The 24,896-nt window shown below is 43.3% G+C and overlaps 1 protein-coding gene across 1 annotated transcript in view; it reads left to right on the top strand.

Moving 5' to 3' along the window:
- LOC125355118 (cytochrome P450 4A6-like) overlaps positions 1-24,896 on the top strand; it is an 85,395-nt gene that overhangs the window by 10,891 nt on the left and 49,608 nt on the right. The gene's annotated exons all lie outside the window — the stretch shown is intronic.

Genomic DNA, 24,896 nt, shown 5'->3' with positions numbered 1-24,896 from the left:
CTCCTCACCAGAGGATAATCAGACAGAGTCCAGGACAATGTCTGTGCACGTCTCGCTTTATTGAAATAATCTCTGCTCTTAAATAGGTCAGAGAGGGGCAGGAAGGGGAGGTGTGTACACGCACCTATCTAGGGACTGTGAAGGGAGGCCTGAGCTGTCCGTCAGGGTGGAGGGCCGAGGGACCCTAAGAGGCGGCCTAATTCTAGGTCACAGACCACAGGACCGCCTCCGGGTTCACCACCAGGCGCCATCTTGGCCACATGTAGTCCCAAGGCTGGGAGGTGGGGCTAGCTAGTACCGCCTTTCCAGGTTTGTTGTAATAGCCACCTGTGACCCCAGGGCTGGGAAACAGGCGGGGCCAGCTAATTGCCTCTTTCTGATGCAAGGCATCCGGGCATGCCCCCATACAGGAAATTAAAGGGCCACAAACCTTTAGTGTTGTTGGTATGCTTCTTCTTTTTCCCATTTCCATGATCTAAAGCTGCAATTCTGGGCTTTGGGATGCTTCACTATTCAAATGCAGTCTCATGTCAAATCTCTCTGCTTCTATGTTTACAATACTTGTCCATCATAATAATGATTTTTTTACATTGTTCCCACTGTGATAAAACAGATTATAGGGAACCAGGATGTGGACAAGGACACCTGCACATCCATGTTCATTGCTACAGTATACACAATAGCCAAGATGTTGAAACAGTCCAGATACCCCAGAATAGATGAATGGATCCAAAACATGTGGCACCAATAGACAATGGAATTTTACACAGACATTAGAAAGGAGAAAATAAATAATGGCATTTTCAGGGAGATAGATGGAATTAGAACAAATCATGTTGAGCAAGGTAAGCCAAGATCAGGAAGACAAATGGCTCATGTCCTCCCCGATATACAGAAGTTAGATTTAAAATGCAATGAGATATGACAAAGTATACAGAATTGTAGACACTCAGATACAGTGAGACCAAAAGAGGAGAAGGAGAAAAGCACCAAATTGAAAACCCAAGCACCTCTTTATATGTATATAAAATTATATATATATATATATATATATATATATATATATATATATATATATATATACACACACACAAAGCCCAAGGATTAGGAAACAAAGGATCTTTTCTTACTCATTTGTATTCATTACTTCTTATATGGTGTGCACATGTGATTTGGAGGAGGGCTCAGAATCAATGGAAAAATGGGTGAAAATATGCAGCAGCGAGGTCCACCACTGCACTGAACATTGATGAAAACTCGTGGGCAGAGATAGGAGGGATGGAATGAGAGAGAATGAGGGAAGAGATGATACTAAGCAAAAGGAAGGAAATGTACTTATTACCAGATGTATGTAAAAGTAACCCAGCTGTATGTCACCTCTAAAACAAAAATGAAGTAATAAAGCATAAAAAAATAGGAATTGTCCTCCTGCCATAATGGCACCTATATCTTGGGAAGCCATTATTCATACTAGCACAGTCTCTATAGGACCTCACCATCTCCATCTACCTCTCTCCTGAAAGGTTTCTGTCTACCTGGCAGCTTCTCACATAAGCCTTTCCATCTTCTGTCCTCCTTGCAGTAAGTTCACAATATAAAACGTGCCTGTCTTCCCTTGGATGGAGACTGTCGAGGTTTTCAGTCCCCTCCCTACACCCTCTGCTCCCCCCTGACCTGTGGGAGAGATGGGGAAGGCACGCCCTGACCACAGGAGCCAAGAAAGGAAAGCATCGACAGACCGCCCACACCCAGCCCTCCCTCACCAGAGGACAATCAGACACGTCTGGGAGTCAATTCAGCGCCAAGATCTCGTATATTGAAGGGAGCACGTGTAACTTACAAGGCACAAGAACCAATCAGAACGACAGGAAGGGGAGGGTGTACGTGCACCTATCTAGGGACTGTAAGGGGAGGCATGAGCTGTCCGTAGGGCGGAAGAGCCGGGGACCAATCCTAGAGTCAGCCAGATTTCTCGTCACAGCCCACAGAACCACCTCTGGGTTCAGTGTCAGGTGCTATCTTAGCCACACGTGGCCCCAGGACTGAGAAATAGGTGGGGTCAGCTAGTTGACTTCCTCTTTCTGATCCAGCTGTGTCCCACATCTCCCCCTTTTTGTTTTATTAGCAGGTGGTTGCCTTACTCGAGAGTGTGCCTGTCTTAGGTTGTTCCCCTCTGGGGATCTTACCCGTCATTGACTACCACTCTAGCTCTTCAGGCAAGCCTACCTGTACGGCTTGCCAGCCCATTTGGGGTGGGGGTGAGAGATTGACCCTCAAGAGGAAGCCCTGTTATTTTTGCCTCATGCCTGTACATCCTGGTAGGGACCATGGCCAACCTCATAGGGTTCCCAATCAGCTTCTTGTAAGGCAGCATATTGTTGTCGGACCACCATTAATTGAACAGCTGTGGCTCATTAAGAAATTGAAGAAGCCTATTAACCACACAAGGGCCAAATGTAAATACAAGAATTAATCAAGGGGCCCACAAAAGGGAGAAGGTAAGGGAGCCACCCATTTAGCCCAGTCCAGAGTTCAGTTCGTATCAGCGTCACTCAAGATCCTCTTGTAGCCTCTTTACTTTATCATGGACAATTCCAGAGCGGTTAGCATAAAAGCAGCATTTCTCTTGTAAAAAACAGGCAGAGTCCCCCTTCTCTGGCAGGTCCAGGCCCCAGCGATTCTGAAGGACCATAGCAGCCAAGGAATCAAGTTGAGATTGCAGACCTAGGACAGTGCTAGCAACTCGGAATTCGCTTGTCTTGGCCTGCCAATAGTTTCACTTTGGTGAACGTCTTCCTCGTTGCCCCACATTGGGCGCCATTGTCGGGGTTTTTAGCCCCTCCCTTCCCCTCCCCCGCCCCCTGCACTTCCCTGACCTGTGGGAGAGATGGGGAAGGCATGCCCCAACCACACGAGCCAAGAAAGGAAAGGGTCGACAGACCACCCACACCCAGCCCTCCCTCACAGGAGGACAATCAGACGCATCTGGGAGTCAAGTCAGTGCAAGATCTCATTTATTGAGGGGAGCACGTGTAACTTATAAGGCACAAGAGCCAATGAGTCTTGGGGACTCATTGGCCTTAATGGGGGAAGGGCGACAAGAGCTCACAAGAAGCTGCCCTTCCCCTAGCCCTGGGACAGTGTAAAAAGCTAGCCCCTCCCACCTTCCAGCCTCAACCAGAAGAGAAGACCCTGCCCCTGGGTGAGGCAAACACGTGCGTGCCACCATGAGAGGGGTTGCCCAGCCCACAAAGGAAGTTTCATGACATCACCTGATGGGCAGCCCGGCTTAGCCAATGGCCCAAGTCCTTCCCATTCCCGCCTTTGTCCTTAATAAATCCTTTTCCCAGCCTCCCCTGAGAGAGAGAAGCATGGAACACCTAACTGTCTCCCCGAAATCTTTGTTCTGTGGCTCCTGACACATTATGGGGGGCCGAGGAAGGGATTTCGGCATCCTACTTCAGCTTAGAGCAGTCCGGTAAGGACACGCCTTACTCCTTCTGCCGGTATGAGGGGTAGGGTGGAGTTTCTTTCATAGTTTTGGGGTTCAGGCATTCCCCCGGGAGATGGGGGAAGGGGGTCCTAGAGACTCCAACATTTGGGCATCTCCTCCGGAGAAGTGAGGAGACGGGGTCTCAGAGGCCCGACAAATGAGATCGGCAGGAAGGGGAGGGGTGTATGTGCACCTATCTAGGGACTGTAAGGGGAGACATGAGCTGTCCATAAGGGCGGAAGAGCCGGGGACCAATCCTAGAGTCGGCCAGATTTCTCCTCACAGCCCACAGAACTGCCTCTGGGTTCAGCGTCAAGCGCCATCTTAGCCACATGTGGTCCCAGGACTGAGAAACAGATGGGGCCAGCTAGTTGACTTCCTCTTTCTGATCCAGATGTGTCCCACAGGAGACAAAGGGGAAGGAGAAAAATGGAGGTTCAGAAAGACAGAGGAGATAGGTGCCTTCTGAAGATGTACATGGCATCTGCCTTGAGTGGCAGGAGTCCAGTTCAGTGTTCTATGGCCCACATGATCCAAGAGAGCTCACCCATGTGGCCCCAATGCCCCACACCCACCCAGCTGCGCAGCTCCATGAAGCTAAGTTTGGACAAAGGGCTCTGCTCTAAGACCTCAGAGGAAGAAATTCATACCACTCAGGGAAAACCACTGGCCTCTGGTCCATTTCAAAGCTGACATTTTTTCACATTCATTTTTTAAAGAAGAGCCTCAAGCTAGAGACTGTCTTGAGAGAACTATGAGAGACTTCAGGTGTGGTCTGTCCTAATGCCGTGGGGGCCCTTACAACCCTATATTTCACAACCCCAATAAGAATGAGAAGAGCTGGCAGTCTGGCCATGTGACCAGTTACCTGTCAGCTTTCCTCACATGCAAAGCCTGAAAATTCCTCATACATCTCAGAGAACAAACTATGTCCAGAAAGGGCAAGAAGAGCCCAAGTGGGCAAATGGTTCTAAGTGATGGGTATCAGATCTCAAGCAGCAATTTCACATAGGACACCACCTGGCAGAGAGGGTGAAAGAGACAAATGTGGTCAATGTAGTTGATGCACATATGTGAAAACAGAGGTAGTGACTCTGGTCAAGATGCATTGTATGCATGAAGAGACATTTTAGAAAGAACTCTTCCCCCTCTACAATGAATTGATTCTGATTAAAATAACATTAAATATAATTTTTGGGTTGGGTCTGGGAATGTGGCTTATTTGTAGAGTACTTGCCTAGCATGCATGAAGCCCTGGGTTGAATTTCCAGAACAGGCTAGGTGTTGCGCTGTGGCTGAAGTGGTAGAGTGCTAGCCTTGAACAAAGGAAACTCAGATACAGCACCCAAGACCAGATTTTGAGCTCCAAAACTGGAAAAAAATACACACACATATATATGTATATATACACACACACACATAAAACTATATGTATAAAAGTTTTATTTGGGAGCCATTGTTAAATAAGGGTAACAAACAAAAGAACTAAAGTCAGAAAACTCCTCCTCAGAAGTGCGATGACCAGTAAGTAGGTGGTGATATACATGCTTCATGGATCCACTAAAGAAAGGAATACTCACATCCCAGCAGGACGGGGCAAGATTTACCATATATGCAGAATGGCACTCAATTTAAAATGTGTTTGTATCTGGAATTTTCCACTTAATATTTTTTCACCGCTATTGAGTATAATAGGTGAAACCATAGAAACCTCAACTATGGAAAAGAAGGACCTATTAAGAACCTAAAGAATTAGTACTTTAATGCACCTTTATTCATACTCTCTACAAAGGTAATTACTTAGTTTTCAGTAAGGAGAAACAGATGTGAGTTACTATTAGACAATGATTTTTTTTTTTTACCAAAAGGAAAATAGTGATTGAAACAATGCAAATTTAATTTCCACACTTGTCCCCCAAAGCTATTGGAATGGTAACTCTTTTATGATACATGATAAGTACTTCAGTGTTTCCCTAGCAGTAGGTAAGAGCTCAACCATATGTCATTTGAATGTTTTTAATTTTAATATTTTTATTGTCATTATAGAGGTAGTATACAGAGGGGTTACAGTTTCATAAGTCAGGTAATGAGTGTATTTCTTGTTGGATAATGTCACCCTTTCCTTCACCCTTTCCTTCACCCTCTCCGAGTTTTCTTCTACTGTCCCACCACAAGTTGTGTAGTTCATTTGCAACAAAGTATCTAGTGAGTATCACTGCCACATTTTCCCCTTTGTCCCTCCATTTCTGTTTCCTCCTTTACATTCCTCCAAATAGATAAATGAACAAACAAGACAAAAGGAAAAGAAAACAGAAACAACAACAAAGAAAAACAATCTCTTGTTTCCATTTCCTGGAGTTCATTTTGATAAACATTATTTTAAAAACATTTAACTGTTGTTATAAAGGTGATGTACACAGTCAGTTAAAGAGTACATTTCTTTTTGGATAATGTCATCCCTTCCTTCACTCTCCCAGTTTTTCCCCCATCTCTACCCTTAAGTTGTATAGTTCATTTTTACCATAGTGTCCAGTAAGTGTCATTGCTGCATTTGTCTATCCTGTGTCCCTCCATTTCTGTGGTCCTCCTTACCCTCCTCAAAACAGATCAATGAACCAATAAGACAAAAAGAAAAGAAAACAACAAAGAAAAATCTCTTGTTTCCATTTCCTGGAGTTCAATTCAATAAATAGTATTAAGTATGATCAGAGGCATTTAGGCATTGTGCCTTTGTATTCTTCTCCTAAGAACATCCCCCTTTGGTCTCACTGTGTGTGAATGTCTAGAATACTGTATATTTTATCATGTTCCTGATATATTAGGTCTAACTTCCACATATGAGAGAAAACATGTGCCTTTTGTCTCTCTGAGCTTGGCTTACCTCATTTAACATGATTTGTTCTAAATCCATCTATTTCCTTGAAAATGACATAGTATTATTCTTTCTAATGTGTGTGTAAAATTACAATGTGCATGGGTACTACAATTGGATAAAAAAATTTATCCACTCATCTATTGTAGGACATTAGAAATATTTTCATAACTTGACTATTGTGAATGGTGCAGCAGTGAACATGGATAGATAAGTGTCTTTAAAAGTATCCAAGCTTAAGATGTTCTGGGTAGATGCCCAGGAGTGGTATGTTTGGGTTGTAGGGAAGATCTATGTTTAGTTTTGTTGAGGAACCTGGAGACTTCTGTCTAGAGTAGTTTGTAATAATTTACATTCCCACCAACAGTGCAATAGTGTTCCTTTATTCCCACATCTGTACCAACATTTGTTGTTTGAATTCATGATATTGACCAATAAAACTGAGATGAGACAGAATCTCAGAGTTGCTTTCATTTACATTTTCTTTATGGTCAGGATTGTTGAGCATTTTCTCATATGTTTCTTTAGCATTCCTACCTCCTCTTTTAAGAAGTCTCTCTTCAGGTTCTTTTACGACTGTTTTATTATGTAAGGAAGGGGTTAGTTTCTTGAGCTCCTTGTATATTTTGGATATTAGGCATTTGTCAGATGTATTGCTAGTAAAGATTTTCTCCCAGTCTGTTGGATGTCTTTCCAGTTTCATAACTATGACTTTGCTGTACAGAAACTGAATTTTGAGTTAATCCCATTTGCTAAGTCTCTCCTATCAGCTGTGCCCCTGGGACTCCTTTCTAAAAGATTCTATCTACTCCTATAAGTTCTAGTGTTTCTCCTCCTCTATCTTGACATAACTTCAAGGTTTCAGGTCTGATGTCGAGGTATTTGATCCAATTTGAGTTGATATTAGTGCATGGTGAGAGGAACATTAAAGTCTCCCACTATTATTGTGTTAGGATCTATTATGTTCTGTAAGTCTAGACGTGTTTGTTTAATGTATTTAGGTGCCCCATTGTTTGGCACATAAATATTAACCACTGTCATTTCCTCTTCCTCTTATTAATATGTAATAACCTTCTTTGTCTATTTGTACTTATTTTAACTAGAAGTCTATTTTATCAGATCACAGTATGATTTCTCCTGGCTTCCTGCAGAATGAATTTGCATGAAAGATCTTTTCCATCCCCTCACTCAGAAGTTGTATTTGTCATTGACAGTGAGGTTTCTTGTAGACAACAAATGGTTGGATTGAGTTTTTTTTTTTTTTTTTTTTTTTTTTTTTTTTTTTTTTTTGCCAGTCCTGGGCCTTGGACTCAGGGCCTGAGCACTGTCCCTGGCTTCTTCCCGCTCAAGGCTAGCACTCTGCCACTTGAGCCTCAGCGCCGCTTCTGGCCGTTTTCTGTATATGTGGTGCTGGGGAATCGAACCTAGGGCCTCGTGTATCCGAGGCAGGCACTCTTGCCGCTAGGCTATATCCCCAGCCCCGGATTGAGTTTTTTTTGACCCAATCTGCTGATATGCGTCTTTTGGGTGGGAGCTGAGCCAATGATGTTTCCTGACATTTTATTATGTTCTTGTAGCGTGCTTCTTTCCTCTTCTTGTGTTTATTAAACCATTCTTGTAGTGATTTTTTATTACATGCTGTGTTTTCTTGGCTTTGCTTGTCTTCTTCAGATAGTATTCTTGCCTTTAGTATCCTTTGTAGTACTGGGTTAGTGTTCATAAATTGCTTTAGTTTTTGTTGTGAAAGGTTTTAGTTTTGACATCAAATGTGAATGTTAACTTCTCTGGGTACACCAGTTTAGGTTGACAGTAAATTGTTGTCATTCAGAGCTTGATTAGTACCACTCCAGGCTCTCGTTGCATCAGAGTTTGTGCGGAGAAATCTGCAGTAATTCTAATCTTTATTCTGTTGTAATAAAGTTCCCTCTTTGATTTTGCTGCATTTAAAATTAACTCCTTGTTTTTTAAGTCTAACTTTTCTCACTGATGTGTCCAGAAGTATTTCTTCTCAGTTTCTGTCTGCAAGGAGTTCTAGTTGGCTCTGTCCAATGGGTGGCATTTTTGTGAGATTGCTGAAGTTTTCACTCATTCTTTCAGTAGGTTTTCTAGGCCTTTAGTTTTGAATTCTTCCCTTTTATATATCCTGATTATGCATAGATTTTATCTTTTGGCCAAATATGACAATTCTTGAATGTGCCTTTGTTGTGTTCTGAGTGTTTTTTTTCCTTGACTTTGACTTTTTGTTCTAATTCTTCTACTTTATCCTGATACCCTGCTTTCTAGTTCATTTTTTCTATTGCCTATGCTTTCAACTGTGCTTTGCATTAGGAAGATAGAGTCCTTCCTATTTCCAGGCTCTTTATTGATTTCAGTTCTCATGGAGTTAGTTTTTTGTTTGATTTCCTTCATTGAGGTGTGTAACATTTCTGTCTTCTTATCCATGTCATCTTGGATGTCCTGCATTTTCTTCATCATTTCCTCCCTGTATTCTAGTTTTGTTTTGTTTTTGTTGCCAGTCCTGGGGCATGGACTCAGGGCCTGAGCACTGTCCCTGGTTTCTTTTTGATCATGAAGAAAGGAGGAACAATTTTAAATTAATTGTGAGGGAACTGACCATTGAAATAAAAGGGCAAATCCATGATCAACTAGAAGAATACAGGGGTTGGGGATATGGCCTAGTGGCAAGAGTGCTTGCCTTGTATACATGCAGCCCTGGGTTCAATTTCCCAGCACATATACAGAAAATGGCCAGAAGTGGCGCTGTAGCTCAAGTGGCCGAGTGCTAGCCTTGAGCCTTGAGTTGAAAGCATAGGCAATAGAAGAAGTGAACTAGAAAACAGGGTATCAGGAGTTGAGGATAAAGTAGAAGAATTAGAACAAAAAGTCAAAGTCAAGAAAAAAAAACACTCAGAACACAACAAAGGCACATTCAAGAATTGTCATATTTGGCCAAAAGATAAAATCTATGCATAATCAGGATATATAAAAGGGAAGAATTCAAAACTAAAGGCCTAGAAAACCTACTGAAAGAATGAGTGAAAACTTCAGCAATCTCACAAAAATGCCACCCATTGGACAGAGCCAACTAGAACTTGCAGACAGAAACTGAGAAGAAATACTTCTGGACACATCAGTGAGAAAAGTTAGACTTAAAAAACAAGGAGTTAATTTTAAATGCAGCAAAATCAAAGAGGGAACTTTATTACAACAGAATCTTCTAGTTGATCATGGATTTGCCCTTTTATTTCAATGGTCAATTCCCTCACAATTAATTTAAAATTGTTCCTCCTTTCTTCATATTCACTATCACTATCTCTCTGTGTTGTTGGTTTTTGAGGGTAGCGTATTGTCTTGTTCATGAATTTTGTGATCTTTCACTGTGATTTATGCATTTGGGACTCTGGGACTGCAGGAGCAGTTCAATTCTGATATTACATTCAGGATGTGGTTTACTGGATACCTGAGGTATCTTTGTGCCTGCCAATGTTCAGCACTGAGTGGCACAGGCAGTGTAATCAATCCCAGCCAGATGTGGGGTCCCACTTTGAAGTCATGTGTAAAAGGGCATGACAGTCTATATTGATCCCCACTGGAGGTTGGCCTCACCTGTGTGGTTCCTTACTGAGGGGTGTGGGAAGTCTGATTGGTCCTAGCCAGGGTTGGGCCCAGTGACAGGGATCCTGTGTGGAAGTATGTGGTTAGTCTAATTGGTCACCACCCTGATTTGGACTTGTCTGTGGCATCCTGTATGTATGGGCATGGCAGTCTAATGGGCCCCCACATTAGTAAAGGTTGGTCCTGACTTTGGGGTCTCTTATGGGTTGATGCGGGCAATCAAATGGATTCCTGGAGATTAGGCCAGCAATGGAGTCCTATGTAAAGGAGCTCAACAGGCTAATGTGCCCCAGACAGAGGCTGAGTCCACCTGAGGAATCCTGGAGCAATGTGTGGTAAGTTTAATAGTTCCCCTCCGAACTGGCTAGCGATTTTTAAGACTGCTAGTTCTTGCAGTTCCCTGGCAGGCATGTGTGATCTTTCCCAGGTAGCTGCAAAAGGGGTGGGAAAGGGATCCAGGCTTCTTTGCCCTCTTCCAATATGGTGTCCCTTTATAGGTTGGGGAGGGGAGTGAGAGGTGAAAGGTGGGGTAAGAGGTGGGGGCGGGGGGAAAGTGTCCAGGCCAAGCACTCTGCATCATCACCAGGCTGGTATCCTGGGAGAGGGTTCCTTGATGGGGTACTCATGCATTGGTTCAAGCGGACCAGCAGAATTGTGGTGAAACCTCTCTACTGGTCTTTTCCTGTTTTTGTTTGTTTGTTTGTTCTGCAGTTGTGGACCTTCAAGTATGTTGTGTCTGTGCTATCTGGCTGAGATAGCTTAGCCAAGCTGCTGGAGGAGTGGGGGAAGGAAGGGACACTTTGGGGTGGTGCCTCTTGGCAGGTCTACATCCTTGTGCACTGCGGTATAAATTCTTTGTTAGTGTGTCTCTCTTCCTGTTTATAATTTTCTTGCTGCATTCTCTTGAGATGAACAATATGCAAGGCCCCTACATCTCTGCTTAGTCAGGGAGTGCTTGCCTGTCACTACTCCTCCTTCTTCCCTACCCTAAATGCATTTTAAAGGCCAGAAGAAATGGAAATTCTAAAATAACTAAATTCACCCAAGAGAGAAAGAAAACTTGGACTACTCCCTGTAGAAAAGTGTAATTTCATAGGTTAGTTCTATGTTAAAATTTTTCTTATTTGATAGTTTCCATAAAGAAAATACTTAACTGAGAAAGAAAATACTTAGAAATTAGTGTTTGCCTACTGAATAAAACTATCTGCCTCGTGAGTTCAGTTTATCTTTGGAACTTTTATCAAATGCCATACATTCATGCTAAATAAGCCATCTGTAGAAAGTAATCTCTTTAAGTGTCATGGACCCACTCTGGCCTTTGGGAAGCGGGCAAGAGTTGAAAGCTATTTATGGCCCCTGCACTGGTTTATCATTGATCTGACTTTGATTGGCTTTGTTGTCACTTTGGTAATTGTTATATATTCTGCTCAGAAAAGATAATCCAGGACAGAACAAATTCCCACAGTACTGGAATGAAGCAGGATAACACTTGGAAGGATGGGAATATGATGGATATTATTCTTTCTGCCCAGGTAAATGTTCCAACTGTCTAAGTCTGTTCAAACAGCTAGTCAGTTGTGTAGAGTTCGGGTGTGGAGGCAAAAGCAAGACTGGCCAACTAAATTTGACAGTAGTTTGGAACTGAAGGTGTGGCTCACTCAAGTGGTAGAGTGCCAGCCTTGAGCAAAAATGCCAAGCTCTAAGAGCATGAGGCCCTGAGCTCAAGCCTCAGTACTGGCACAAACAAACAAAATAAATAATTTTAACAGCACTATGAGTGGAGAAATTGGCTCCATGCAGTTTGGGGTAGACCGAATTCTGCAACTCTCCCACTAGAGGGAGTCAGTAATGACTAAATGATTTATTTGACAGGATTAGAGAATGATAATATAGTACACGGGATATAGAGAATCCCAGGAAATAGATCACACACACAAGCATTAAAATGAGGATCTAGTGTTCAAAAAAAATCTGGAGGAACTGGTGCTGCGGTTTAAAGTGGTAGAGTGCTAGCCATGAGAAAAAAGAGTTCTGGGACAGCGCCTAGGCCCTGAGTTTAAGTTCCATGACTGACAAAAAAAGTCTGGAAATGTTTGCCTGAGAAGAATACCAGTCCATTTTTAATGAAAGTGACTGATAAATCCCATAAATGTTGCTTTATTATTAAATGCATTAAGTGATACATATATGTGTGTCTACATGTGTATGTGTATCTGTACAAACATATATAGAGCTATATATGCACCATATTTAATATATAAACATTATATATGTATAGACTATATACACCTAAAAATGCATGTATATACTTATAGGGTTTGTCACTTCTGGAACCAAACGAAAGGCTGTACATTTTATACTTAGCTAAATCTCCACATGGAACCATGATCGTTAATTGTTGCTGAGGCACCCTGCTCGGAGCCAGCAAGAGAGAAGCAGGATCAAGATCAGAAAGCTAGTGGAAGCAAGGACACCAATCTAGAGAATGTGGTGAATTACACTGGGGCTGGGTGCAGGCCACAGGTTCCAGGATCAGAAGCACCAGCACCCAAAATCTCACCAGGCCCAGATAGGGTTGATGAAAAAAAGGAAAAATAGAAGTAGAGCTACTATGATATCTTCCCATACCACTTCTGGGATACACAAAAACAGAAGAATCCAAGTCAACTTAATGTAGTCAGTGTTTCCATATTAATCTTGACCCTGTTTGCAATAGCTAAAGCATGGAATCAACCCCAGGTGCCTAGCAACAGATAAGTGAATGATGAAAATGTGTACCACACACTCACACACACTGGAATTTTACTCAGTAGCTAAGAAGAATAAAACTATGCCATGTTCTGAAAAATGGAAGGATCTGAGATCATCCTACTAAGTGAAACAAGCTAATTCTACAAAGAGAAGTTTTCTCTGTAAATTAAGAGGAAAACACAAGATCATGAAAATAGAGGTGGGACTAGTAGGGAGTAGAAAGAGAGAGTGTGAAGGGTGAGAGCACTGAAAAAGAGTAGTGGAGAATATCATCAAAGCACCTTGCTTGTATATATAGAAGCATGCATACTGAATCTCCTTACGATATAAAACTCACCTCAATTTTTTTTTGTACCACAGCCTTATCTTTTACAATTCATGATCTATCCAAACAGGTTAGATCACAAAGAGTTGCTTACAGGCTGAGTCCTATCAGAACAGCTCCTGCTTTTCTCTAATCCCTGTCCCTTGGGGAGTATGTAAACAATCAAAGGAAATCAATCTGCATTGACTGTACAAAGCACCTGATTCCAGATGATATGTGTATCCTGGGTTCTCAGTTCTCTGGCCTAGCACTGTCACACAGTCTCTCTCTCTCTCTCTCTCTCTCTCTCTCTCTCTCTCTCTCTCTCTCTCTCTCTCTCTCTCTTTCTCTCTCCTCTTGGCAGTTTGAACTGTGGTGATGATATAGTGAAGAGCCAGACTAAAGCCATTTTGAAGTCAGGCCCCACTTTACCACTCGAACCTGAGATAAGCAGGCCCTGTGAGCAAACCCAGGACAAGCTTATTAGGGCACCGTCAATCAAGAACTCTAACCACCTGGGAATGCTTAACTCTAACCACCCCAGTAATGCCTCAAGCCCTGAGCCAATCAGATTTGTACCCATGTCCTAATCTTGCTTGCTTGAACACCTGATTGCTGTAACTTTATTTTTTGCCTTTATAAGCCCTGCGCAATCGCAGCTTGGGGCTTCCTCCTAACCTCCGCTGTGTCGGTGGGTAGGACGAGGCCCGAGTTGCAGTTCACCTGAATAAAGCCTTGCTTTTGCATTTCGGAACATCTGAGTCTCAGTGGCCTTCTTGGTGGTCTTCTCGCGACTTGGCATAATAGTTGGGGGCTCGTCCAGGATAGCCCCAGAGACCCCCGAGACCCCAGACTCTGAAGGTAAGAAAACAGCGCTGTTCATTTGTCTTTGTCTTGTCCTGTAATTTGTCTGTTTGTCTGCTTTGCTTCCTTTTTGAGGACGGCCGTTCCAACTAGTATTTCTTGAAGGGGTTGTTGAAGCAGACGCGCTTACTCGGCAATCCTGGGGAGACTGGGGGACGCCCCAGACTCTCCACCCTTGAAGGGGGACACCTGAAATCCCACCTTGAACTTGGGTCTTGAACTTGGGTCCACTCCTTCTGCACCCTTCAGGCGGTTGTGGGCCAACTTGGGAGATCTCCAACTCGTAGCTTTTCTTGTTTTCAGGCCTGTGTGTTTTCCTCCTTTTGTATTAATTGTTTTGTTTTTGTAGCCTTTTGGACTGAACATCTGATCAGAGCTATGGGTAACGTTCTATCTTGGGGACCTCCATCTAGCCCCCTAGACTTGATCCTAGCTCACTGGAGGGAGGTTAAGGAGATAGCTCAGAACCAAGGTGTGGCCCTTAAGAAGGAAAAGTGGATCACCCTCTGCAAGTCAGAATGGCCCACCTTTGAGGGAGCTAATTGGCCACCTGAGGGGAGCTTTGACATAGGTAAGATGAGGACTTTGCAATGCCTAATCTACACCCCTTGTTCGGGCCATCCAGACAAGAGAAAAACCAAGAAGGAAGAAAAGAAATTGTACCCACCTGTCCTCCAGGGAGGAAGCACAGAGGAGGAAATGTTTCCCCCTCCATTCTCCCCACCCCAGTTAACTCTACAAGAGGAGGACTCTGAGGAAAATGTTTCAGCTGTGCCCTCCGCTCCAGAGGGTCCCGCCCAGTCAACTCGCCAGCGTAGGCAGCCCAGGACAAGGACATGTCATCCCCGAGTCCTGACCCGCAGCCGCCAACCGGGGTGGACACGGAGCCAGCCCAAGCCACCAGCAGGTGGCGGGGGGGGGGGGGCGGGGGGGGAGTGACTCCACCGCGCAGCGCTGTTGTCTGTGTTGTTTGTGATTCTGACAGTCTCTTCTGTGTCAAACCTGCATAAGATGTATAGGCGACAGCTCACAATCAGTATGAGTGTCCACAAAAAGAACTCTGGGGGACCCCCACCCAGCCTTCTTCAGCAGAAAATTATTTGGTGTGCTAAAATGTTTCACTAAGACTAAAAATGTTTTACTAAGACTATCAAGCCCTGGAAAATGAGGATGGAGAATGCTAAAATAATTTGTTAAAGGTTTTGTCTTAAAATTTGAGTGTTGTAGGAGTAAGATTGACAAAAATATCTCTTGCCACTGGAAAATGTACGGCCGATGTTTATTTTGCGCGCTTTAAGATCTTTTTTTTTTTTTTTTTGGCCAGTCCTAGGCCGTGAACTCAGGGCCTGAGTACAGTCCCTGGCTTCTTTTTTGCTCAGGACTAGCACTCTGCCACTTGAGCCACAGCGCCAATTCTGGCCATTTTCTGTATATGTGGTGCTGAAGAATCGAACCCAGGGCCTCATGTATACGAGGCAAGCACTCTTGCCACTAGGCCATATTCCCAGAATATGTATGTATATGTGCATGTGTGAGTGTGAACATGTTCAAGACTGTTAGTATGATGTAAAATTGAGTGAATTTAAGTTTAAATTCAAATGGTCAAGTTCGGGCATTACCAAATGTTTTAAAAGATTAGTACATTGTTTAAAAAAAACAGGAACTAGAGTTAAAAAAGGATTTCTCAGGGTTCTTTAATTAGCAGTCAAAAAAAGTGGGTATCTTAATTAAGACTTGATTTAACAAAGGGCAAGCTGGCATGAATTCATCAAGCCAGCCCTATGGAGTCAGGATGGAGCCAAGAGAGGGCTTTCTTTCATCTTTGTTTTCAGGTGAACATTGGAAACCTTGTGGTAAAAATGAATGATTTGACTGGAATTTCTAAAACTACCCCTTGAGAGATACTAAGAATTGGAAAAGTTTTTTAAATGGTTGAAAAGTTTATTTATCTGATGTGATTCAATTCCTATGCTATTTTTGTAATTTGGATTTTAAAGGATATATATTAAACTAGTGGGGATAGAAGTAAACTCTCATTAACTCTATGTATGTAGGAAGAAATGGCAAAATGGGCTAACATTTCTCACTAATTTATTGAAAAGCTTAATGGATAAGTATTTCTAATTCTGTAATTGTAATTCTTGCATTAAGGAAAAATTGTCATTTGAGTTCAAAGATCTTTATGCCATGTGGTAACTGGGACTGAAGAGAGAGAGAGAGAGAAAAAAAGAGGCTTTTTTAAAACAAGCAGCTGGGAGGCAAAGGGCAGCACCTGGTTTCAGAATGCCTGTAAGCTTCAGTTTTTCCAATGCAGATAAAAGCTAAAGTGTTACTGTAAAGCAGAGGTTAGTAAAAAGGCTTTGGAAATCAGGAATACATTTCTAGATAAGAAATTTGGAAGTAAAATTGTCCTAAATGATTATTGCAAAGTGAGAAAAGGAGAATTATGCCTACCAAAAATGTTTAATTGCCATTCCAGCTTCTTTATAGTTTTTTTGTAACAGTTTCCAGCAGGCCCACAGAGAAGCACAGGTGATTCCTACAAGTTTGTCAAGATCTAACACTGGCCCTTAATAAGTTCCAGGTAAGAGCATGCTTAAAAACTACTTTTGTGTGGACCACCTTGTTACTTTTAATTGGAGTAAAGTGGCCTTTTGTAAGACTCATTGATCTGAAATCTGTGGTTCAAAGACAGCTCGGGCAAAGTTCCCTGTGAGAGTCTTCATCTCTAATCAACCAGCAAAGTGCTGGGAACAGAGTTTTGAGTTGTGTGGAGCTTAAAGTAGCACAGTGCTAGCCTTGAGCTGGAGAGCTGAGGGACAGCACTCAGGCCCTGAGTTCAAGTGCAGCAATGGTAAAAAATGGAAAAGTCACTCCTGGGACAAAAGTGATGGAGCATCCAGAGGCAGTAAGCCACTGCTAGGATGGCAGAGATGGTGTCAGATCTTAAGAGTCACTCATATTTGGCCTTTCAAAAGCTAATTAAGCCGGGAGGCCCTAGAAGAATAGTTCATAAGCATGCCTTTGTAATGCCCATATCTGTCTAATTGGGCAGGAACTTGCCAGTCATCTGTGATAGTGGGTAGTAAAGCTGTTTGCCAAATGGAGGGATAGTTTAAAATCCCAACCCCCGCATCTACTCAAAGCCCTGACTGGCAGTGAGAATTTTAAGCTGATACATCTGTTCAGGAAAGAAAGCTTGTAGACCTAAGATTGTGTCCTTATTGAGATCTGTTAAAGGCCTGCAAAGGTAATGTAGGCATTTTTTTTTAGGTCATCAGAAATCAGTTCCCCAGCAAGTCAGGAAAGAGCTTTTACAAACCAGAATGTTAAAATGCACAAATTTGTAAACCTGAAGTCACCTATCTGGGCTTCATATTAAGAGGGCAAGCATTGGCTGTCGGATGCATGTAAAGAGACTTTGCTAAAAATCCCTGTGCCTAAGTCAGCCAGACAAGTCAGGGAGTTCCTGGGAACAGCAGGCTTTTGCCGGCTGTGGATACCTGGGTTCGCTGAGATGGCCAAGCCTCTATATGAAGCCACCAAAAACCTCCCAGAGTTTCATTGGACTGAGCAGATGAAAAGATTGCCATTATGCACTGTTCAGGTCATCAAAAGGGAGTTGATTCGGTGACTAGAGGGAATAATCTGGCCGACCAGGCAGCCAAGGAAGCAGCCCTCCAGCCCAGAGCAGAAGTATTGACTCTAGTAGACCCAGGGCCATGAGCTTTGCCTCCTGTGCCCCAGTATTCCCAAGAAGACTTGGAGTGGACAAAGAAAATTCCCATGGCCCACAAACCCCCGGACAGAGAAGGAAACAATGACTGGTGGAAAACTTGTGAAGGGAAAGTTATCTTGCCACAAGGGCTGGGTAAGGGGATCCTTAAGAGAATCCACCGAGCTTCTCACATGGGAACCCGAAGAATGCAGGACTTGCTCCAACACTCCAAAGTGAAAATTAGACAAAGAGATCAACTTATTGAAGATATTGCTAAAAATTGTAAGGCCTGTCAGCTCACCAACACCCCCAATCAACCAGTTACTAAAGGAGCTCGCCTCCATGGGGATAGGTCAGGTGTGTATTGGGAAATAGATTTCACCTGGAAAATTTGGATACAAATATTTGCTAGTTTTTGTAGAAACCTTTTCAGGATGGGTTGAAGCTTATCCAACAAAGCATGAGACTGCGAATGTAGTGGCTAAGAAGATCCTGGAAGAAATCCTACCCAGGTATGGCTTCCCATCCACCACTGGGTCAGACAACGGACCGGCCTTCGTCTTAAAAGTAAGTCAGGGAATAGCCACTGCACTGGGGACGGATTGGAAATTGCATTGTGCTTATAGACCCCAGAGTTCAGGACAGGTAGAGAGAATGAATCGGACTCTAAAGAAACCTTAACTAAATTGGCCTTAGAGACTGGCGCAGACTGGGTGTCACGCCTTCCTTTTGCTCTTCTTAGAGTAAGAAATTCTCCCTATCAGCTTGGCTTTACTCCTTTTGAAATAATGTACGGGTACCCCCGCCCATTATCCCTAGCCTTCAGACTGAATTTTTTGCTGATTTGGATGATAATGAATTTTTGTGTAAACTTGATAATTTGCAGCTCGCGCACAAGAGTATGTGGCCCCAACTTAAGACATTATATGATTCCGCTTCTGTCCCTACCCCCCATTTATTCAGACCAGGGGACTGGGTGTTCATCCGGAGGCATAACCCCAAATCCTTAGAACCACGGTGGAAGAGACCCTACGTGGTGCTACTGACTACTCCCACTGCCCTCAAGGTAGACGGCATCACCACTTGGGTCCATTGCTCCCACGCCAGGCCAGCTGACCCCTTTGCCTTGGACGAAGACTACCGTGGTGGAACATGGGAGGTCTCCAAGCACCTGACTCAGCCACTTCGCCTTCACCTCAAGAAAAGAAAGTTAGACTGAATATTGTTATAATTTTCTTTTTGCCTTCTTTCCTTGCTACCCTGGTTAATGTGGATGCTATTTTGGCAGCTCACTCCAAAGTGGGGTGACCCCCTTATTTTAGCAACTAGCAGGAGTCCTGTAAAGTCCCATGCAAGCAAGAAGGCATTGGTAGTTTTGGGCTTGCTCAGGAATACGGGTATAGCCACCCGACCCTTAGAGCACAGCTGAGAAGTTTAGCATTCTATGTATTATTTTGTTGCTGACATTTGGATCCTAAACACAGCTAATGGTAAGTCTGTATAGGTGAAAGTTAATTTCCAGTTTGAAGTAATCCTGCAGTCCCTTGGTAAAGTAGACTAAGGTTGTAGGTTCCTGGCTAGGTAACGTCAACGTCCCTGAGTCAGCCTAAAGAAGTTACAGAAGATGAATGATCTTCACCCATCAGCCCCCCTTTAAAACGAAGGGGCCAGAGTTGTTTTTGGTTACTACTTTGGTCCCTATCGGCCCATGCCTTATCTCTATATCATCCCCTAGACATGCAAGCCATTGAAATGGACAGAAGGGAGCCATGATTGGCTCCCAAGGTACCAAAGAGAAAAGGGGGAAAATGAAGAGCCAGACCAAAGCCATTTTGTAGTCAGGCCCCACTTTACCACGCGAACCTGAGATAATCAGGCCCTGTGAGCAAACCCAGGACAAGCTTATTAGGGCCCAGTTGGTCAAGAACTCTAACCACCTGGGAATGCTTAACTCTAACCTCCCCCGGAATGCCTCAAGCCCTGAGCCAATCAGATTTGTACCCGTGTCCTAATCTTCCTTGCTTGAACACCTGATGGCTGTAACTGTTTTTTGCTTTATAAGCCCTGTGCAATTGCTCGGGGCTTCCTCCTAACCTCCGCTGTGTCGGTGGGTAGGACGAGGCCCAAGTTGCAGCTCACCTGAATAAAGCCTTGCTTTTGCATTTTGGAACGTCTGAGTCTCAGTGGCCTTCTTGGTGGTCTTCTCCCGACTTGGCATAACAATAGTAGCTTCCCTCTGTGGCATAGCCTCCCTCTTGGCTAACAGCTCACATTTCCTGCCTAAGTTCATGAATCTGAGTCCAAATCACAACAGTTTCCTGGATCCACACAAATTGTCATTTAGTCGATGCTGGAGGAGGCCTTTGGAGACCTAAAGTACTGTCTACCAGCTTCCAAGGGCAAAGCCAGTACCTACAGGATGACTGACACACAGTAATTCATTTCCTGGTAAATCCTACTGGATTTGAATGGGGTATACTGCCTCTGGGTATGAATTCCCTCTACTCAGTTGTTCATCTTTCAGAAATAACTCCAAAGCAGGATGGAGGCAAATGGCTGGTGGCAGATGCCACAAAATAAAGCAATTTCTCTCCTATCTCCCTCTTTCTGGCTTGCTTGAGATCTAGAGGGAGTAATTTCTCCTCTCATAATGTGTCTTGTTGAAAGGGCTTTGCTGCCCCCAAGTACTGTGATTTGAGGTTAAAAATTGTGGGAACAAATGCTCTGGATGTGATAGGTGTGTTCGTGCCTCTGTGTGTGTGACTAGAGATGGTGAGCAGGATTAAAGGTGATATTTGTATCCCATCACCTAACACCTGAGAGGGTGGGAGAGTGGGATTTTATATTTGCCTTAAGATTCTGGTCCGGAGAAAATTTTTGAGAATTTCTCCCCCTGGGGGAAAGGATGTTGCCATGGGAGCAACATTGAGTTATGAGAACAAAACAGATTCTCATCAATAAGGGTGTATATATGGACAAATATGATATAGCAGATACAGGGCTCAGTACTAGCTGTGGTTTTAAGCATGTGCTTGGTAACTTGGAACATAATCTTCATAGGTAAGGTACCGTAATGTGGCTTGCTGCTGTTAATGGTTTGGTCAACTTGTTAGTATATAATTATTTGATGAAAATGTAACATATTGCCACTGGATGCCAATGGCTCAGGCCTGTAACCTTAACTAGTTATGAGAATCATAGTTTGAAGCAAGTTTGGGGAGGGAAGTCCATAACTACTAAAGAGCTGAAAGTAGAGTTATAGTTCAAAGGGCAGAATGTCAGCCTTTAGTGTAAAGGCTAAGGTACAATGCCCAGGCCCTGAGTTCAAGCCCTAGTACAGGCCCACGTGCATGCATGCACATACACACACACGTACCACACAAAAGCAATATGCAACCATGCATTTTACTTCTAATATTAGTATAAATAGAGTTCAAAAGCTAAAACTAATCACTATGGAGTCAGGACACCAACAAAAGAATTACATTGAGTATTATTTTAATTAGCATCAATTAGTTGTACCAGGAAGGGGGGTTCTTCCTAAAATGTGCCTTCATGCATACAGTGCATCTTGTCCAGAGTCACTACCTCTGTTTTCACATATGTGCATCAACTACATTGACCACATTTGTCTCTTTCACCCTCTCTGCCAGGGGGCATTCCTATGTGAAATTGCTGCTTGAGATCTGATACCCACCACTTAGAACCATTTGCCCACTTGGGCTCTTCTTGCCCTTTCTGGACATAGTTTGTTCTCTGAGATGTATGAGGTATTTTCAGGCTGTGCATGTGAGGAAAGCTGACAGGTAACTGGTCACATGGCCAGACTGCCAGCTCTTCTCATTCTTATTGGGGTTAATATAGGGTTGTAAGGGCCCCCACGGCATTAGGACAGACCACACCTGAAGTCTCTCATAATTTCCTCAAGACAGTCTCTAGCTTGGGGCTCTTCTTAAAAAATTAATGTGAAAAAATGTCAGCTTTGGAATGGACCAGAGGCCAGTGGTTTTCCCTGGATGGTATGAATTTCTTCCTCTGAGGTCTTAGAGCAGAGCCCTTTGTTCAAACTTAGCTTCATGGAGCTGCACAGCTGGGTGGGTGTGGGGCATCGGGGCCACATGGGTGAGCTCTCTTGGATTGTGTGGGCCATTGTAGGGAACATGTAAATTATATTGATTACTCAGTCCCTTGGGAGGCATATATTTTAACTACACCTCATTCTCCAACAGCGGTCCTCTAGCAGAAGGGACCTCTTTTATGGCTTTCCTTGCCTGCTACTGCTTCAAAAGTGTTAACTCCCTATTATGAATTGGTAGCCACCTTAGTCCATATGTGCCGTGTGGAATCTTGTATCTTGGACGAGATCCATAGGTTATTTATATCCCCTATACTTTGCAACAGCAAGAATGGCTTTATATTCATTGTGATTCCTGGGCCATTGCTTGGGCCAATTTTATGGGCACAATTTCACATCATTATCCCTCCAACAAGTTACTTCACTTTGCCTTTTCTTACACCTTTATATTTCCTCAGGTTGTATCTCTATCACCTCTTTCTATGGCTGCCTTGGTGTTTATAGACAGATCCTCTAATGGAATGGCAGCTCTTACTATTGATGGTGAAACTAAATCTTGGGACACTGGTCTTTCTTCTGCCCAGGAAGTTGAACTTCAAGCAGTTTTACGGGCCCTTACACTTTTACCTACTAAAGCCTTTAATTTATATGTGGATAGTCATTATGTTATTTGAGCCCTTCAGGTCATTGAAGCTGTCCTTTTTCTTGGAAGAGCTAATTCCACTATCCAAACTCTTTTTTGCCAGATACAACTTCTTCGCTCTCGCACCTGTCCGTGCTTTTTTGGATTTGTACGTGCCCATATTAAGCTTTCTGGACCATTAAGTGAGGGCAATGCTATTACGGATGAGGCTACTCAAATTTTTCTCACTCAAATTGACTTAGCAAAGCAATCACATGCTGCCCACCATCAAAACAGTCATGCCTTATGTCAGCAATTTCATATCACTCGTGAGGCGGCTCGTCAAATTGTAAAAACTTGTCCCAACTGTATTACCTTCCTACCTGTGCCCTCCAATGGCATTAACCCTCAAGGCTTAGTGGCTAACCATGTTTGGCAAATGGATGTTACCCACATTCCCTCTTTTGGACTGCTCCGCTTTGTCCATGTTACCGTAGACACTTAGTCTAATTTTATTATGGCTACTTCTCTTATTGGGGAAGCTAGCAAACATTGTATCTCCCATGCCTTACACTGCTTTGCTACTATGGGACTTCTTAAACATATTAAAACTGATAATGGTCCAAGATATGTTGGACGAGCTTTTCAAACTTTTTGCAAATCTTACCAAATTGTTCATTCTACACGAATTCCCTATAATCCTCAAGGTCAAGGAACTGTTGAATGGGCCAATGGTTTGTTAAAACACCAAATTTCTAAATTAAAGGGGGGGGGCAATTATACCCCCTCTCTCCTGTTAATATTCTTTCTCATGCTTTATTTGTACTAAATTTTTAAAATTTGGACTGTAATGGCCTTTCCGCAGCACAGCGGTTCTGGGAAAAGAGAAAGCAAAGAGCTTTTGCCCAAGTTAAGTGGAAAGATCCTTTAACAGGTGCTTGGCACAGGCCCAATCCAATATTGACATGGGGTCGAGGACATGTCTGTGTTTTTTCACAGGATGAAAATGATGCCCGCTGGCTACCTGAGCATTGCATTCAGATTGTGGAAGTCCATCAGAATGGTACAAGTGCTGACCCACGGGGCTTACGTGATAGACCCACCGATTGTGCACCCTGTGACTTGGGAAGGAGCTGAGGTGTTCATCCATGTCAACAGATCAGCATACAGTACAGCTCCAGATCCTTTTATCCAACACGTTAAAATGGGAGACTTTGCAGCTTCTGGCATTGGAACCACTTTATGTTTTACAACTGACTCCAACAGTTATATCTCAGGCTGTACTGTAATGCAATCCATAAATCATAGAATTTGGATTCCTGATAATAGTCAAGTATATAATATATGAATGACTTCATTACCTACTGGGTTCCCTGTACATGTTAATTCTACATCATCCTTCATGATACCTCACTGCATCAACTCTTCTCAAATTGTAGAATCCACGGGAGAACTCCACCCCATAAAGTGTAGACATGGACACCCTTTTATAACCAATATTTCACGAACTAATTCTCAACTGATGGACTGGTCCAGAACCAATCTCACCAACAAGTACAACCCAGGTCTGTGGTGGATGAATGGACACCCTTAATGTCATGTCTGGATGTTAGTGGCTGCCCTAAATAATATCTCCTGGACCACTTCTTCTTGAAAAAATATTATGAGTTGTGTAACACCTCCTGATGCCATTATGTATGGACCTTTTAATATTTCCATAGGAACCATGTATTTCAATGTTACTTGTACTAACTGTTCTTTTACAAATTGCTGGTATAGTGGTCTTACTGATTCTGTAATTGTTAAAAAGCAGCCTCCATTTGTCATGCTTCCTGTGAAGCTTGGTATGAAGAAACAGGTATTCAAGTCTTAAAACGTTTAAAAGAGCTCATGCACCCTAAACGATTTATAGGGCTATTGATAGCAGGCATTGTAGCCTTTATTTCCTTAGCTGCCTCTGCTGCAGCAGCTACTGTGGCTTTGACACAAAGTGTGCAGACAGCTCATTATGTTAATCAGCTTGCTCATAATACTATGCAAACCCTGCACTTTCAAGGCAGGATTGATGATAAGGTAGAACAAAAATTAGAAGCATGTATGAATTTGTGTTGTCTCTGGGAGAACAAATTCGTGCTTTACAAACTTTGCAACAGGTGCGCTGTCATGCTGGGTTTGACTCTATCTGTGTGACCCTCCATAAATATAATGGGTCGAGCTATCCTTGGGAACAAGTTGTTGTAGGGGACAGCTGGCTGCTAGCCAGTAGTCCCACCTCCCTCCGGGTTCTACCGGAAGAGGCAGCCAAACCAGCCCCTGCCTCTCGGCTGCAAGCACGTGTGGCACCATGGCGCCGGGCCTTGGGCTGTGGTCTCTGTTTCTGCAGGAAGTTCCGTGACATCACCGTGATGGACATGCTCATTAGCCTATCGTTAGCACCTGGTTAGTCCCTCCCCTTCGCTTGTCATTATTGCTATAAATCTGTTAGTCCTTACCTTGAATAAACAGAATGCTCTTTGAAGCTTCTCCGAGAGCCCACACACCCCTGTCTTCCTTGGCAAGTATAGGGAGGGGGGAGGGCATTC

Source organism: Perognathus longimembris, chromosome 7, assembly GCF_023159225.1.
Source record: "Perognathus longimembris pacificus isolate PPM17 chromosome 7, ASM2315922v1, whole genome shotgun sequence".
In the NCBI taxonomy this organism is placed as follows: domain Eukaryota; kingdom Metazoa; phylum Chordata; class Mammalia; order Rodentia; family Heteromyidae; genus Perognathus; species Perognathus longimembris.
The sequence above is the reverse complement of the archived record's forward strand: the minus strand, read 5'-3'. Positions and strand labels throughout refer to the sequence as shown.